This window comes from Zea mays, chromosome 3 (assembly GCF_902167145.1).
Source record: "Zea mays cultivar B73 chromosome 3, Zm-B73-REFERENCE-NAM-5.0, whole genome shotgun sequence".
NCBI lineage: Eukaryota > Viridiplantae > Streptophyta > Magnoliopsida > Poales > Poaceae > Zea > Zea mays.
Window position 1 is genome coordinate 190,099,350 of NC_050098.1, and position 15,937 is coordinate 190,115,286.

General features: G+C 41.5%; 1 long non-coding RNA gene across 4 annotated transcripts; it reads left to right on the forward strand.

Moving 5' to 3' along the window:
* The first annotated feature begins 8,737 nt into the window (after positions 1–8,737).
* LOC103651064 (uncharacterized) lies at positions 8,738–14,593 on the forward strand. Of its 4 annotated transcripts, none has more exons than XR_002268172.2 (11): positions 8,738–10,912; positions 11,019–11,148; positions 11,594–11,908; positions 11,989–12,130; positions 12,274–12,881; positions 12,996–13,105; positions 13,286–13,536; positions 13,625–13,884; positions 13,985–14,059; positions 14,148–14,289; positions 14,478–14,593. It is a non-coding gene; the product is annotated as an uncharacterized lncRNA (long non-coding RNA). The 4 variants fall into 4 exon arrangements; XR_564545.4 differs by having other exon boundaries at positions 12,309–12,881; XR_002268173.2 differs by having other exon boundaries at positions 8,745–10,912; positions 12,274–12,395.
* The last annotated feature ends 1,344 nt before the right edge of the window (positions 14,594–15,937 follow it).

Genomic DNA, 15,937 nt, shown 5'->3' on the forward strand with positions numbered 1-15,937 from the left:
GGGTGGTCTACTACAGGGAGATTTGATGGAAATATAGTGTGGGGTGATCTGATCTGAAGCTGGCTTCATGCGCGCCCCATGAATGTATATACTATATATATTGCCTGACGAACTAGTGTGCTATACACGATGTGCAGTACTGGGCATCAGCTAGCAGAGATTTTTTTTTTCGAAAGGACACTAGCAGAGATTTTTATCCAGCGCATACTTTTGGAGATCAGTGTGCCTCCCGGCTATCTCCAGCTCATTGTTGATCTGCTTATTTCTGATGACAAGTGTTTTTAGTCTAGATGCATCCTATCAACCAGCTCGTCCCTGAATCCCGATGAACCTCCCCAATGTGGCAATGTCGGACAGCCTTTCATGTTTCACCAGCTCCCACACGTCATGGTGATCAAACTTTCTATAGTTTTTGACCAGTAATATAGCCAATGGTTTTTAATTACTAGTACAATATAAACTTCGTGACGTTAAATTTGTAGTCATACGTAATATCGAATTTTATAATCATAAATAATACTTTATCCGTTCCAAAATATTAGTCATCGTAGCTCTTGATTTTTATTAGGGCTGGGCATTCGTTTTTTTTAAAACTTCGGTTCGGTTTTTCGGTTTTTTAGATATTAGAAACTGATCGGTTTTCTAGGAAATGAAAAACCGAGAAATTCGGTTTCAGTTTTTTACTTCGGTTTTTCGTTAAAAACATAATACCAAACTTATACAGTTATACTCAAGACGACACATACAACAAGTTTATATAATAGATTACACATAATTTTAAAAGGTAAAAATATATAGGTACAAATATTTAAAGATACATCATACATCATATATAAATAAGTGAATAATAATTTAATATTTCATACATTTAGTTCACATAATTGAAAAGTCAAATTTTAGAATTGATAAAGTTTGGTATTCGGTTTTTTTGGTATTTCGGTTCGGTATACGGTGAAAACCGAACTTCTGAGATACAAAAATCGAAACCGAACCAAACTACCAAAAAAACCGAAATTTCGGTTCGTTTCGGTTGTCGGTTTATGGTAAAAAAGTGCCCACCCCTAATTTTTATGTATATATTCAAATGAATGATGATAAATTTAGACATATATATGGATTACATACATTAATTATTATATGAATCAATTAAAAACGTAAAATGAATTTTAATTTAGAGAGTATAATATAATATAATATAAATGATTAAAGTATAATTTACTAGAAAATTAAGCTACATTAGATTATGCCTTATAAACTGGACTGAAAGAAGGATATGTACGTGAACCACTTCACATTAACATTTCCATAATAGTGATTCGAATAATTTCTATGTCAAAGCCGATGAAAATTAAGTATAATCTAGGAAAAACAGCAAACTTTTGGTATAGGCTATTTTTTATCGCTATCTGACCCTTGCACATTGATTGACGTGTATCTATAAACGGCACCTCAACCTAGGCCAAAAACCATACGACCAGGTCAGCCCTCGACCATAGCAGCCCCTACTTGGTCACACCGATCATATCGGTCATGGCCTCAGTCGCTATGAACTAGGTCTGCCTAGGTTGTACAAACCTGATAAGACTCATTGGCACCATGATCCAAAAGTACCATGAATCTCTGTATCGGGCTAACGCATTTATGGATCTCTGATCGGCACATGCTCCTGACTCGACGTGTGTCGAATGAGACTGGTACAATACAAATGATGTTGGTGGCATCCGTGTCCAATCGTTCGACTCTTCGAAGGACAAGGATCTGTAGGCCATAACGGGCCTCGCCATAGGTTTAAGGTGGCCATGCGCCCCAGACAAGATATAAGAATAAGAGAACTCTGAGGCCAACCACATCGTACGTCTTCCTTAGAGACGTCTCCTCATAGAAAGGCTCTGGACACCTCCTCCAAGACTTAATTACCCTTGGTTCGGTTAGGTCAAAAGTGGCAGGATCTTGGGGGACAGATGTGCCAGTAATGACAGGCTCTTAGAAGCATAAGAGACGATTTACAATCCATGGGCAGGAGATGGCTTACCCCCAATGATTTCTCCATGTAATAATGGCTATCTACTCCCTTCACTATATAAGGCGGACATAGCCTTCCGTAGAAACCCAAGCCAGTTTAGCATCCGAACATTCAGACACTCAAGCATCCAAACAACCAAGTAGACACATGAGCATAATAACCTCAGGGTTCGCCTTGTAACACGCTCAACAACAACAAATACTTTATCACCATAGTGAACATAGCATACTTCTCGAAACCAGTCTAAATCATCTATCAAAACTCAATAGAACAAAGCCATTGAGATGGTAGCCCATGAAATCCCCCTCTGATTTACAAATTTGTTTGTCATGAGTTCAAAACCATGACATTAATTGGTATATACAAATTAGCTAGTTTTTGTAGGCAATTGATTGAAATTAACCTACCTTTTCTGTCGGCTGACCGTAACTGACCAAAATTACCTAATCTAATTTTCGTACGCTACGGTCAAGCGACAATAATTAGGAAGGTTAATTTTTATTGGCTGAACATAGCCAATAGAAAATTTTCTACCTATTGTAAATTAATTATGTGTATCTAGCACAGAAGGATCAAAACTTCAAACTCAGATAAAAAAACTCAAATTTGAATTAGGGTTTTGTTGAAAGTACAATTCTATTGAAACTTATCCATGAGTTTTATCACATCATACAAAGGTAGCAATGATTCTACGATAGATTTTTAAATAAAAGATCAACCCAAAACACTCCTCAAACTTGCAAAGGCAAAGATCAATTCAAAAACTTAAGCAAAGAAAGTATAGAGGAGAGAAAGCAACTCAAGAACACACCTCATATTTTGGCAGCAATTAAAAGCCTAGAGGTCGATGTGGTTACGCTTAATCTTTCTCTAAATCACAAGAACTTCAATGTCACAGATTCAAATCGTCTAGGATTTCCTAACAAAATAAAAGTGGGAAATAAAGATTACAAGCTAGAGATGTGGTTGAATGGTTTAGCTCTCCGCTCCTATTTATAGAGGGTTATTCCTCTTTTCTAAACTACCCATAGATACGTAGAGTTTATTCACTCAACTAGGAGCAAAATAGACCAATTCATGAAGCTTTGATCTATAGGCCACTCATTCTTCATGAAGTTGCTTTGCCTTGACGAACCCACCACGATAACGCCATGTGTCATCTCTAATTCTCTCTAGAACCATGTTGTCAGTTTTTTAGGCCCAAAACCATCGAAACCTGTAAACTATCGTCAGGTAGTATTGAGGATCAACCACTAAACCTCCGCATGTAAAGTAATCCATATATGTTCCACCAATCTGCAACTGCATCGGTGACATAATTCGCTCTGTCATGTACTTATGTATGTTGATGTCCCCATGTGTCAGCCACCACGTCTAGTCATCTGGCTTCTCTAGGCCCTCGATCAAGACCTAGCGCTTGTCCTTCACTTCTTTTGGTCCATCGGCACGAACCTGCATGAACTTCACCTTCATCGTTGACCACCATCTTTGGACTCCGCACATGCACACCACAAGCCAAGAGACATGTTGCATAAACACACTCACACCCTGATTAGTCCACATGGCTTAACACAAGACGCTACTCTTGTTGACAGTCACTCATCACAATCCGAACCATAATGGCACATATCAACCTTATGTTCCCAAAGGTGTAGTGGAACTAAACTAAGACATTCCTTTTTCTTCTTCCTTGCTTTCATGGATTGAGAGGGGATTGTACCCCTCTATTTATACTACTCCAAGTGGACCCATTGATCCATGTGGCATCCTTCACCAACCATAGGATCAAAACAACTTAGATTAACGGATGGAGATCTTCTATTGGTGTGTTTCCTAGCATGTGACCATGCTTAAGTTGATGGAGGAGAGAATGGGCACCAGGGCAGTCCACCAACCAAATTAAGGGGGTCAACTGACCCCTCTCTTCGACCTATGGACCTTCTTCTCTAGTGGCAGGCACTTGGGACATTCCTTGCTAGCTATGGTAGCTTATGGGTTAATCTTGTGGTAAATTCACCTTACAAGTGGGCTATTCAATCCTTGTGCTTTGATTGTGAATCGTTGAGAAAAAGCACAAGTTGATCCAAGGGTGGAAGATCAATATGGAGAGCTCCACATGGATCATGGCATCTTAGGGACATAGTGGCCCCCATAAGGGTAGTCAGTTCAGCTACTATGGTGGGCCCACAAGCTTGATTTTCTTCACTAAGGTTGAATCAACATTGAAATGATCGAGGTACAAGTAGAACTCGTTATTTAATAAAATATGTTAATGATATGCTTATCTTCCTTTTATTCTAAGAATGTTGACATTTTCAGCGTTAACAAGATCCTCCAAGCTTAACCTTTGCTCATCCTAAGCAAATAACTAAAACTTATCTTCAATGGATCAGGAGTTGCTACTATGTTTCACATTTCTAGAGAACCAAGTGTACAACAAACATATTTCTCCTTAAATGGAAAATGGCAATGTTAAAAACTCACTCATATTACCTTAGTCCTACATGGAACATATGGCCTTTGTCTTTGTCTTGTGTGGTTGAGAGACAGAATAACTTTGACTTAAGCACTATTTTTCTCATCCCGCACAAGTTTCACATCAGACATTTTTGCAATATTTTTTAAAGTAAATCTCAATGTTCCTCATATGGTATTATCATATCGCTGAGTTGGTGTTTGATTCCTAACCAAGGAACATTTTACAATTGTCTTCTATCCTACTTCTAAATGGCTTATGTGGAGTTCAGGTAGGGATAAAGGTGTAGCATAGTTACCTTGCATACATTGTAAAGCCAAAGCTTAGACCTAAGGAGAGAAGTGACATGCTCCTAGATCAAGATGTGCATGTGTAACATGATATGTGAAAATACTTTTTTATTTGGTATGATCGCCTCTCTAGATTATTGTTTTGGATATATGGTTATCATTCATTTTTTCATGAGCTAGATATGATGTTTTTTCAACACTTGGACATTCATGTGTGTATCTTCTATGAAGAACATATTTAGAGAGGGACCACACTTTTAGAATATGGAATGTTTATTTGGTGTAAAAGAAAGGCATCAAGAAACCCCCTAAGGCAGCATGGGAAATGGTTTGTCTACCAAAATTAAAAGGTGAACTTAGGGTGCTCAATTTAAGAATTCATAAATAAATTGTGCAAGTAAAAAAACTACATAAATTATTTAATAAAGTGGACATTTCATGAGTAAATTTAATCTATGAAAATATTATCCAAATGGAAGGCTTCCGCGTCAAGCCGACAAAAGACCCTTATGGTGGAGACTCCCTTAAGCTCCAAGATAAGTTAAAAAGTATGGCATGTGTAAATGTCTTTATGGTTAAAGTTACCCACTCTGGAATGATATCTTGAGTTGTGGCATTCCTAGGCTTCAATTTCCATAACACCCTTCCATTGCTAAGAATGTTGCAATCTCTATTTCTAATGCTTATTTGTTGCCTTCAACAAATGATCTCTTTTCAACCTCCCAATCTCTAAGGAGACCTTTCAAGCAGCTGCTCGAAGACTCCCTAACTAGTTTTTCATGTATCCTTTGAGCATGACTCATGGGCTTAAGATCGTCCCACAGTATTATATTAAGAAGAATCTCGATTGGAGCCCCGACCGAGAAAGGTCATGAAAGTTGGTACCCTCATGCAGCATGAGGCTCCATCCCCTCCTAGCCTCTACACGATGATCCGCTCTTATAGTCAGTCCATCTCGTGGCACTTTTTAATCTCGGTCTAAAATTCGCTCACACTGAGATTCGAACTTAGTGTCTAATGAGTGCTACTCAGACCACCTAACCAACCCTTTTGCCTCACGTTGCATTCAAATGGATTTGGAATTTTTTTGTCAATTCTAGCACACGATCTTCTCCTGGTAATTGTTAAATGTCAGATTAAGTCCCAAGAATACTCTGAGGAGGAAAAATGCACTTGGAGAACTATAATTGTGCGTGCTGAAGAAACAACCGCCATAAACTTTTTTTCATCAAAGTGCCAATTCAGTCTTCCTCTTCATTCAAGACTTCAAGCAGCAATTCAATCTTGGTTTCTGTTTTAATCGACATGTGTTGGTGCATTTGGTCTGTGAGGAACGATTTCATTTTCAGGGGAAGACAAGCATCTGTTGAAAACCGTAAAATGCTGTTCATTCAAGAATTGTTTCGATTGTTACGTAGAGCAAAAAAAAAAAAATCACTTCCTCTTCTTAGAATATATCGAGTGCCTTTTGTAATTTCCCTGATTTTCTTCTCACCTTCTTTATTTCTCTTGACTTTGTAAACACTACTCTTTTCTTTTCTTTTAATACATACATACTCTTTTATTTCTTTCCTTCTTTCCCTTCTGATTCCACGGGGTAAAAAATCGTGCTTGGGACTGTCGAAGCGTCGATCCTCCATTCGTCGTCAACACATTCACAGGCTTGACCTCAGCATGACCGTTCGAGTTCGAGTTTGGACAGTGTCTGACTGACCCCCGCTTATTGCCGAGCAGAGAACCTGAGATGCAGCCAAATGGTTGGGGGACATGGTGACGAGGACAAAGCATCTCATATGGATCTAACCACTAGTCTAATCTCATCGCTAGCATAGCTTATCGGCCCGGGGCTGCGATCAGAGAAGGCAGAAGAGTAAAATAATGCAAGTGCCAAGCTAAACAAAGCTGGACGTCGATGTCGACGACGATTAAACAATGCTCTCCAGCTGATCGTGGCAGAGAATTTGCTTCCCTAAGCATCTGAAGATGGTAGACCGAAGGAATTCGCACGTGGTTTTGGGAGCAGGTCCAGCCCTACTGCAGAAAATGGCAAGTGGCCACAAAAACAAGTTCTGCTGCGTTTGCCTATCAGATAAAGCGGATTTCTCCTAATCTAGTTCAGATTTGGTCGAGGTCCACGCCCCCAGCCCCAGGTCGAGACGCGGATCTAGCGGCCATTCGGTTTAAAACCCGAGACGCCACCACGAGGTCATCTCCAGCGGGCAATGTAAACGATCAAAGTACTATTTTACGCTATAAATTACAGCGTATCTATACTACCTATTAAGAACGCAAGGGGTAGGCTGTCTCCCCTGGTTCTGCCTCCGGGTAATCTGGACCGTCCGTATCTACTGCCCACGATCTACTGCATCGACATCGTCTAACCCACGTAGCATCCCGCAGTCGTTGCCTCCCACCGCCCTGCGCCGCGCGAGTCGTGGCCGGCCCTCACCCCCCGACCCCCGTGCGCTGCTCAAGGACCCATCCGGGGATGCTAGGTCTCCGCAGTCGCCACCTCCCGCCTCCCTACGCCGATCCGCCCCTCGCGCCGCCATCATCGGATCCGCCCCAGCCGTGCCCCCTTCCATCCTCTCCGCGACGGACGCCTCCCTCTCCGGCCCCGTGATGCACCCTCCTCTCCGTCCCGCACCCCCGTCGTCCCCTTCTTCACCACCCCCCCCCCCCCCCCCCCGCACAGCGGCCCGGATCCCCGCCCCAGCAACCTCCAACTCTGCGCCGTCACCGCCGGGGAATCCACATTTGGGAGCCGCCAGCCCCGCAACGCCGCCGCCTGCGCCCCACGACCCCTCCTCGCGCGCGATGCTAGGATCCGCGAACGCCGCCGCCTCTTCCCTGTCCTCTATCGGTGACCCCACTGCTACCTCGCGCCTCCCTCCTTCCAATGTGTCGACGTCCACACCGAGCTCCTCTCGAACGGGAGTTATGCTCATGCGTTGTGCGGAAGTGATCCATCCCTGCAATAGTAGCTCCATCTCGGCAGCCGCGGCCCTTCATGCTGGCGCTCGACCCATCACGTCGCTCTGCCCGCACCATCCGGATTCATTCTCCACTCTTGCTGTCGCAAGGTAAGCAACCAATAGAAATGCTGAGTATTGGTTTGCTTCCGTTCGTGATGTGTCAGATTTGATGATTGCGTGTCTACAAGTAGCCATGATTGATTAGGCTTGCCAAGTATTTGGCGTTCCACAATCTGCTCATGAGTAAAATGTAAAACAGTCAAATTCTTTTGAATTAAAATAAAGGAATCACATAACCGCACAAGGGCAAGTGAAAAATATATCTGGCTCAACTGCAGAATGTAATGTGACAGTGAACATGATATAAAATGATGGTATGTGTCTTGGTGAGTTGTTCCAATAGAATGTAGTCAGCATATTATGAAAAATATTTTTGCTTGCTCAAATATTCTTGTATTGACTATTTCACAATTTCGTTGGATATGACCAACATTTTTTGACGGAATTTCTTGGATGGAACTATTTGATGTGATTGTGCAGGCAAATAAACCAACTTTCTATAACTCAGATCACCCATTTAGGTTCTGCTAGCATATATGTGTTACTAACCAGAAATTGTTAATTACTTTGAATCCTTCTTGCTAAGATATTATTGTTATTGTTTTTGCGCTGATGCATCTGTTGCTAAAATTTGAATTTTAATGAGAAGTAGCGTTAATAAGTACATACACTTAGGGAAACTGTACATATATTGCTATCAGTTATTGTATTTTTTTCCTTTTATTATTATTTTAGTTCTGCAATATCACATATGCTTCAATCCGGGGTTCCTAACTAATTTTATGGTTACTTGTATTATAGCGTGTATGACACTCAAAAGGCCACCTTAGCTTCTACTACAATTGACAAGTTTTTGCCAGATCAAATATACTACCATGGTTGTTTGAGATAATTTCAAGTTGACGCGTCCCATGCACTCTGAGTCAAAGCAAAAACGGAGGAGCCAATAGTTGATCTGGTCCCTCCCTCTCCCTTTCCACCTGCAGCACCACCAGCCGCAACCGAACATGCGAGCAGCTACCAGTAGTATGAGCAACAGCTGCATTAGGTGCATCAACTCTTCAGTGTCTTATGTTGCTTCTCTTAAAATAAACTTGATGGTTTAGAAGTGGAACTACATTACTGCAACTATTAAAGTCGGAAAACTAACTCATGGAATTTTATGAATGTTTTTTAATGTGAATGTTTATTTGACCCTTTATAATCTAGACAATTTTATTATAATCACTGTGATAATCGGTGGAAGGCTTGTTGGTTAGTGGCCTAATATGTGTTACCAATATTTGGTTGGTATCTAATAATTGCTAAATTATGTTTGATAGATATATTGCACCAAGGCTGGGTGGTCACATACAAAACAAGCCTTTTTTATTTTAGGCATCATTGTTGGATTTGTATAATTTTGATTGTATAACTAACATGGCTTTCGGGTTGGAATATTTACCATGTATTATCATTTATGAAACATAGTTCTAAGATTGAGTCATGATTGTTGCTATTTTTCATTCACCAAACAAACTTTGCGACACCTGACCCGAGTTAGTCAAGTCTGACTTTCCACTGTAGTATTATTTTTGCTGACACACTTATGGAGCAATACAGTCTTATGCAAATGCAAATTAGCACTTTGAAATGCAAAGATGTCTATTGTTCATATTATTTTATATGAGGTAGCCCTGCACACATCATACGAAGAAGGTGATAATTTGCAAATGCAAATTAACATTTTGAACTACATAGAGGTATGTTGTTCATATTATTTCCTATGAGGTAGTCCTACACACATCATATGAAGAAGGTGATGATTTTGCTATTTTAGTCATGTTAATTTGTATCAATCTTTTCCATTCCGATTTAGGGTGCACTAATTTATTTGGACATGCATAGCTATATAGAGCAAGCTATGTATGCTTACGTTATCCAAATTTGCTCATTCACATGGAATACATGTCCCCTTAGAGAAATCTGGAGGGGACTTGTGGAAATCCTAGGCTGTTATTTGTAGACCAAGGTGGTACCTTGTTGGACCACTTGGGTTATCAAGGGGTAGTAATTCCACAACATAAATCTACAACACTGGATCATTTAAGTGATTTAGGATTATGGTATTTTGCTTTTAGCTACCGAGAAGTTGATATGATATAATTACTTGTTTGCTGCTCTGTACGAATGAATGATTTATATACTATACCACAAGGTTCAAAGCAGCATGGATTTGCTCGCTCTATTAGGTAAAAGTATCTAAGTTTATTTGGTATTGATGGCCTTTCTACCTCTATTTCTGTATACATACAATTTAGATGGATTTTAGGTGGAATGATTCTCTTGTTTATTTGTTACAGTAAAATGGATCTTAAATGTTCATAGAATGTATTTCGGTTGTTTATTCAATATTTAATAATCCATTTTTTATTTGAGCATAAGGTTTAAACCTTATGCTCAAATAAAAAATGGATTATTAAATTTGACTGTTGCTTTTACATTAAAATTTTAATACCGTTTTCAGTGAGATGCCGGAATAGTGCAATTGATTCAAAAGATCATGTATTTCTAGCCATGCCCAGCTCCTTACAGACTCCAACCAATTATCTTGAGTTGTCTAGCTCTTTGCGGACTCCAACCAATTACCTTGAGCTATTCATAATATATTCATTCCGTAGCAACGTACGGGCGTTTAACTAGGGCGCGGTCCGCACGACGCGCGCCGCTGGACTGGCCGACCAGGCTCAAGGTGTTCCGGGCAACATCCTGCTGGACTCGGTGTTCCGGGCCAAGGTCGCCGACTTCGGCCTTGCCAGGATGCTGGCGCAGGCCGGGGCGCCATAGACCATGTCCGCCGTGGCCAGCTCATTCGGCTACATGGCTCCCGTTGATTTCATCTTCGCTCACTTTCTTTCTATTCGATTTTGGCCCCTGCAGATTGCAAGAACGGGACTGCTAAGCAAGCTAAGATTTCATTTTTTTCTGGATCAATCTCAAATTAGGATTTCTCGGGGAGCGGAGGGTCGGCCAGGACCTGATTGGGCTCCAGGGCGCGATCTTTGAGCGCAGATTTGGTGCCCGCGATCTGCCTTGGATTTGATTTAAGGTGAGCTCCCTTTACTTATTTTGGCGTCTTGCTTGGCTGGCTCGGATTTGTGTTATCGGTCGACCTATCGCGGAGCTGAGAGAGAGATTTGGTTCTTTCTTCACAGATTTGGGGAGATCGGTTGTGTTCGCCCTGCGAGATCCTATTATTTTCATTCAGTGACTGAACCTGCCGAGACTGAAGCAAGGAGGGACAGAGCAAAAAACTCTCTTGAGAACTGGGCATCCAATCAGAAAGTAAGTTATAGATAGATACCTTAGTTTGATGTACATAGGTTTTTGTTAAAATATATTTGACTCAAACACAAACCAGGATTGCCAGCGGTGCCTCGAGCATCACTTCACAGTTAGAAATATTCTTGTACCATGATTTTTATTTGATGTGAAAACTCTGTAGTTTGTGTTTGAGTCTGAACAAACTGCAGGTGATTGCCGAGCATCTGTCTTTATCAAAAATTAAGGAAGTGATTCATATATTGATACACGCTTCGCACTGACCAAATTTCTTTAAAAATAAATATTTCACTTTCATGAGTCCTCCTGATGTTCCTGAAGTGCAGATATCTCAAGATTTTGCTGTTAACATTGCACTAGCATTGTGCTAGCATCAACAAGGCACTTGCATGTTAAAGAAATTTGGTTAGTGCGAACATGACACTGACGCTTGTGATTTGCTTGTTAGGATCAAGAATCCTTTGCAAAAGCCTCCGAACCGGCGGCGGTGGTAGAAGTCGGTCTCGGGCCACGATGGCGTCGAGCGCTGGCGGCGCGTCGTCGTCGCTGGTGAAGAACGAGCCCTACATGCGTGCTGTCAAGATCTACCTCAAGAGCCTAGACATCCAAATGGAGAAACAGCTAGCCAAGACATGGAGAAGCACAACGGGTCGTAAGGGAGGACTGGGAGATCGACCTCGCCAAGCTTCTATCAACCAAAAGAAAATCATGCTCCTCAACAGATAGCAGAACATCCTATTTGAAATGAGTTTGTGAATAAGTGGTAAGGCGTACCACTTTTAGTTTCTTTTCTTATTTGTCGTCATCTAAATTGACCATGGTAGATACAACATCGCTTCGCAGGCGCACGACGATAGCGGGCGATTCATATCGCGGGTGGTTCCAGACGTGGGCACCGGGCGTGAGATTTTTAATGCCTACTGCTCGCTCCACATGATCATTTATCACTGGCTCCAGCATGTCATGCTGCTCATGCTGCTGCAAGGTAGGATTGTGCTCTGAACCTGTATTGATTTCACCTTTTGATGATTGTAGTTGTCCAACCCTGACTCAAGATCATTCGTCCTCTTCCCGTTTGATGGAATGCGTAACCCACACCTTTTTTTATACATAAAACTGATCATGTAGGGTGGCAAATAAGAAGCTTGTCCACATGTTCATAGGTGAAGGACAGATCTGAATGGAGCTCGATGGGTGCAGGTAGTACCAATTGCACATCTGGTGTCTCAAGAAGTTCACTAAGGATTATGGTATGACCTTTTTCTTCCTGGCAAAAGCATGTCAACTTTGTCGATTCCCTCATTTTTGTTATCGATTGATTTGGAAATTATGCTGGTGATGAAGGGATTGTCTATGTTTGGAAAGAATGGTTCCAGAACAAAATACCATTATAATGAAATAATTAGTTATTTAGACCTATTTATACCTGGTAAACTTATGGGCTTCTTTACAACAAAAAAGGTTCTTATGTTACAGTAGACACTAGCACATACAACAGACTTCTTGTGATGCTCCAAAGTTGATGAAAGGAACCTGGGGCAATAGCATAAAATGACTTGCATAACCTTGGTTACCAAAATAAGCTGAATAACTATGAGCACTCCCATCTGTTTCGAAAGAATTGAGAGCCACCTTCATCCATACATGGATTACCTATTTCTCCATGTCAGTTTGCAAATAATTCCATTAAGGAGTGCCGGGGTTGCCGCTTTGTTGAAGCTCAAGTGTAAGCAGAGGTATGTGAAGTGGCTACAGAGCCACAACTAGAGCTAACCCATATGCTGGTCACTGTTCCTTTTTTCTATACATGTTCACTGATCATGAGATGTAACACGATTGTCCTTGTGCAGACGAAGCGTCGTGTGAAAAACTGAGATGGATAGGGAGTGGCCTCTCATGTGTGTGCATCAAGAGAAAAGGCACGTATGAAAGAATATGCAAGAACTTCAGACCCGTACAGGTAACAGAATAACAGTTAACTATTAGAATTATTATGCAAGAGTTTCTATGGTGGAATGTGACCATTCAAAAGGACTTAAATTATAAGGGCTTTTCCTTTAAGCTATTATTAGTTCATTACAATCAAATGCATATTTGGTGGTCCTATGTGATTTCAACAATATTAGTTTGGATGGAGCAGGAACAAGCATTGCTGCATTGGAAACAATCTGGAATGCATTGGGCTTTAACGTGTCTGGGCGTAAGTGAAAGCTAAATGTATTCATTCAACTTGTAGTAAATTGTCTTGGTCATCTTATCACTACAGCTGAGCTGTTCAGTGCGCTTAGAGGTCGTCTTTACGACAGCAACAAAAATTTAGTAATGGCAACATTGTCCACCATTGGTGGTCTTGTATCTGCTATGGGACCTTCTGTTGAAAAGTCAAGCAAGGTTTGGAACTCGCTCGCATGCTATCTATTTTTCTGCATGCTTATTTTTGGTCACTACAATAACTAACAACTGTTTGTTTGTCATGAAGGGTATTTTGGCAGATGTGCTGAAGTGTCTTGGTGACAATAAGAAGCACATGCGAGAATGCACATTGACTGCTCTAGATTCGTTGGTTGCTGCAGCCCAACTTGAAAAGATGGTTCCATATATTATAGTGTCTTTGGGTGATCAGAAAACAGTTCAGAAGGGCGAAAAGATCTCTTTGATTGGTTGTCTAAGCATGTTTCAAAAATAGGTGATTCATCTGAGGCTTTGCCATTGTTGAAGCCATCTGCATCTTCTTTGATGGTATTAGTCTGAACTGAACTGATTTTATTGTTGTTTGTTTGATTTATATAAATGTTGTTCAATGGAGAGAATGTAATGGTTATACCCTTTTTTTGAAAAGGATAAATCTTCTAAAGTTCGCAAAGCTGCTGAATCCTTTATGAATGAAATTCTCAGGATCTGTGGCCAAGAAATGGTATGTTTCATCCACCTATTGCTTTCATTCATCTTTCCATTTAATGCTGCAGCATTCTCCCGACAATTGAATTTATTGTTTGGCGTAGGTGGGACGGAAATTGAAAGATTTGCCATCACCTACTTTGGCCATTGTATCAGAAAGGCTGAAACTGTCTACTTTGAAAGATTTGCCATCACCTACTTTGGCCATTGTATCAGAAAGGCTGAAACTGTCTACTGCACATGAAGGTGGTGTTGTACATATTGTGTATTGTAATGTACTCTATTCCAAATTATATGAAATTTCGGGTTTTCTATTTTTATAGCTTTTGCTATGCATGTTGATATACACAATGTCTAGATACATAGTAAGGGCAATGTATTTAGAAAAGCCAACATTTTATAAATTGGCCTACTATTGTTGCTTCTTCCATCAGGATTTTCTGAATCTGTTAAGGTGGTGTCAACAAGCATGAGTTTGCCATCAAAAGCAGGTTTAAAGAACAATAAACATGGTCCTAACGATCGTGGTTCTAATGTGGGCAAACCTGTGTCCCAAGTATAAAAATGGCAAGACCAATTTCCAATATATTTATTTACACAAATGCACATCCAACACATCCTTCACAAGTAGCATGTCTGTATGGATCTCCTTTGCTTTCATAATATATTACCGTCTGATTTTAAGTGTAGGATTGCACTATCCCATTTAAACAAGGTTTATTTATGTGATATATAGGAACCGTAACAACGTGCGAACACCTAACAATTATTCATAAAAATCGTATCTCTACTCCTATTAAGTGGCAGAGGAGGGCGTGCACAAGGGCGAGGCCATGACCTAGCCCAGAAGCCCCCTCGACCGTCGTCCTCGCCTGCTCGTCCCCTTAGAAACCTCGATGTCGCCCCTCGTGCGAACTTCGCGCCGACAGTTTCGCCCGTTCGGCTCGCTCGCCGTTTGGTTTCGTTCCCCAATTCTTCTTGCACGCATCTGATTGCGACCCTCGCCTTCCACACAACTGAAACTGCCCTCCCCCCTCCCCCGCACTGCCTCGAGGACGTCATCGTCGATGATGTGGCAGGAGCAGGCTAGGCCTGCTCCACAGGCTCCTCTCGGTGTGCGACGGTGTCTGATCCACCTCGTTGGTCCTTGGTGCCGCCACCTCCTCTGGGGACAACTCTTAAGGGTTGTGAGCCTGTGACAGCCTACTCTGGTGGCACGACCTCGCGTGCTGCCACACCGGCAACGTCTCCATCATCGTCGCCTAGGCCAACTTGATGATCGAGTACCTTTCTTATAACAGTATAATACATATTTATATATAAGATATTGTGATATTATATATTCCCGTTGCATCGCACGGGCATTCACCTAGTGTAAAATATTATTGCTGCTAGTTTCGCTATAATAAACATTATCTATAGTGGTTCTTCTAAATTTTTCTCTTTATATCTTACTTTTACTCACGCCACCAAGTTTTCACATCTACTCACTACCGGAAACGAGTGCTTTGCCGAGTGTCCGAAGCACTCGGCAAAGCCTTAAAAACACTCGGCAAAGAAGGCTCGGCAAACAATGCATCGGCAAAGCTTTCTTTGTCGAGTACTTTTTCTCGGGCACTCGGCAAAGAAAAGCAGCCGTTACGGCGACGGGGTGACGGAGACGGCATCTTTACCGAGTGTCACGGATGACACTCGGCAAAGGTAACTTCTTTGCCGAGTGCCACCTGGAACACTCGGCAAAGAACCCACCAGGAAGGGTCCCCATGTCAGGTTCTTTGCCGAGTGCTATGTACGGCACTCGGCAAAGCGTGCCTCTTTGCCGAGTGTCAGAGACATTACACTCGGCAAATAACCTATACCGGTGCCCAGGTCTTAGTTCTTTGCCGAGTGTTGC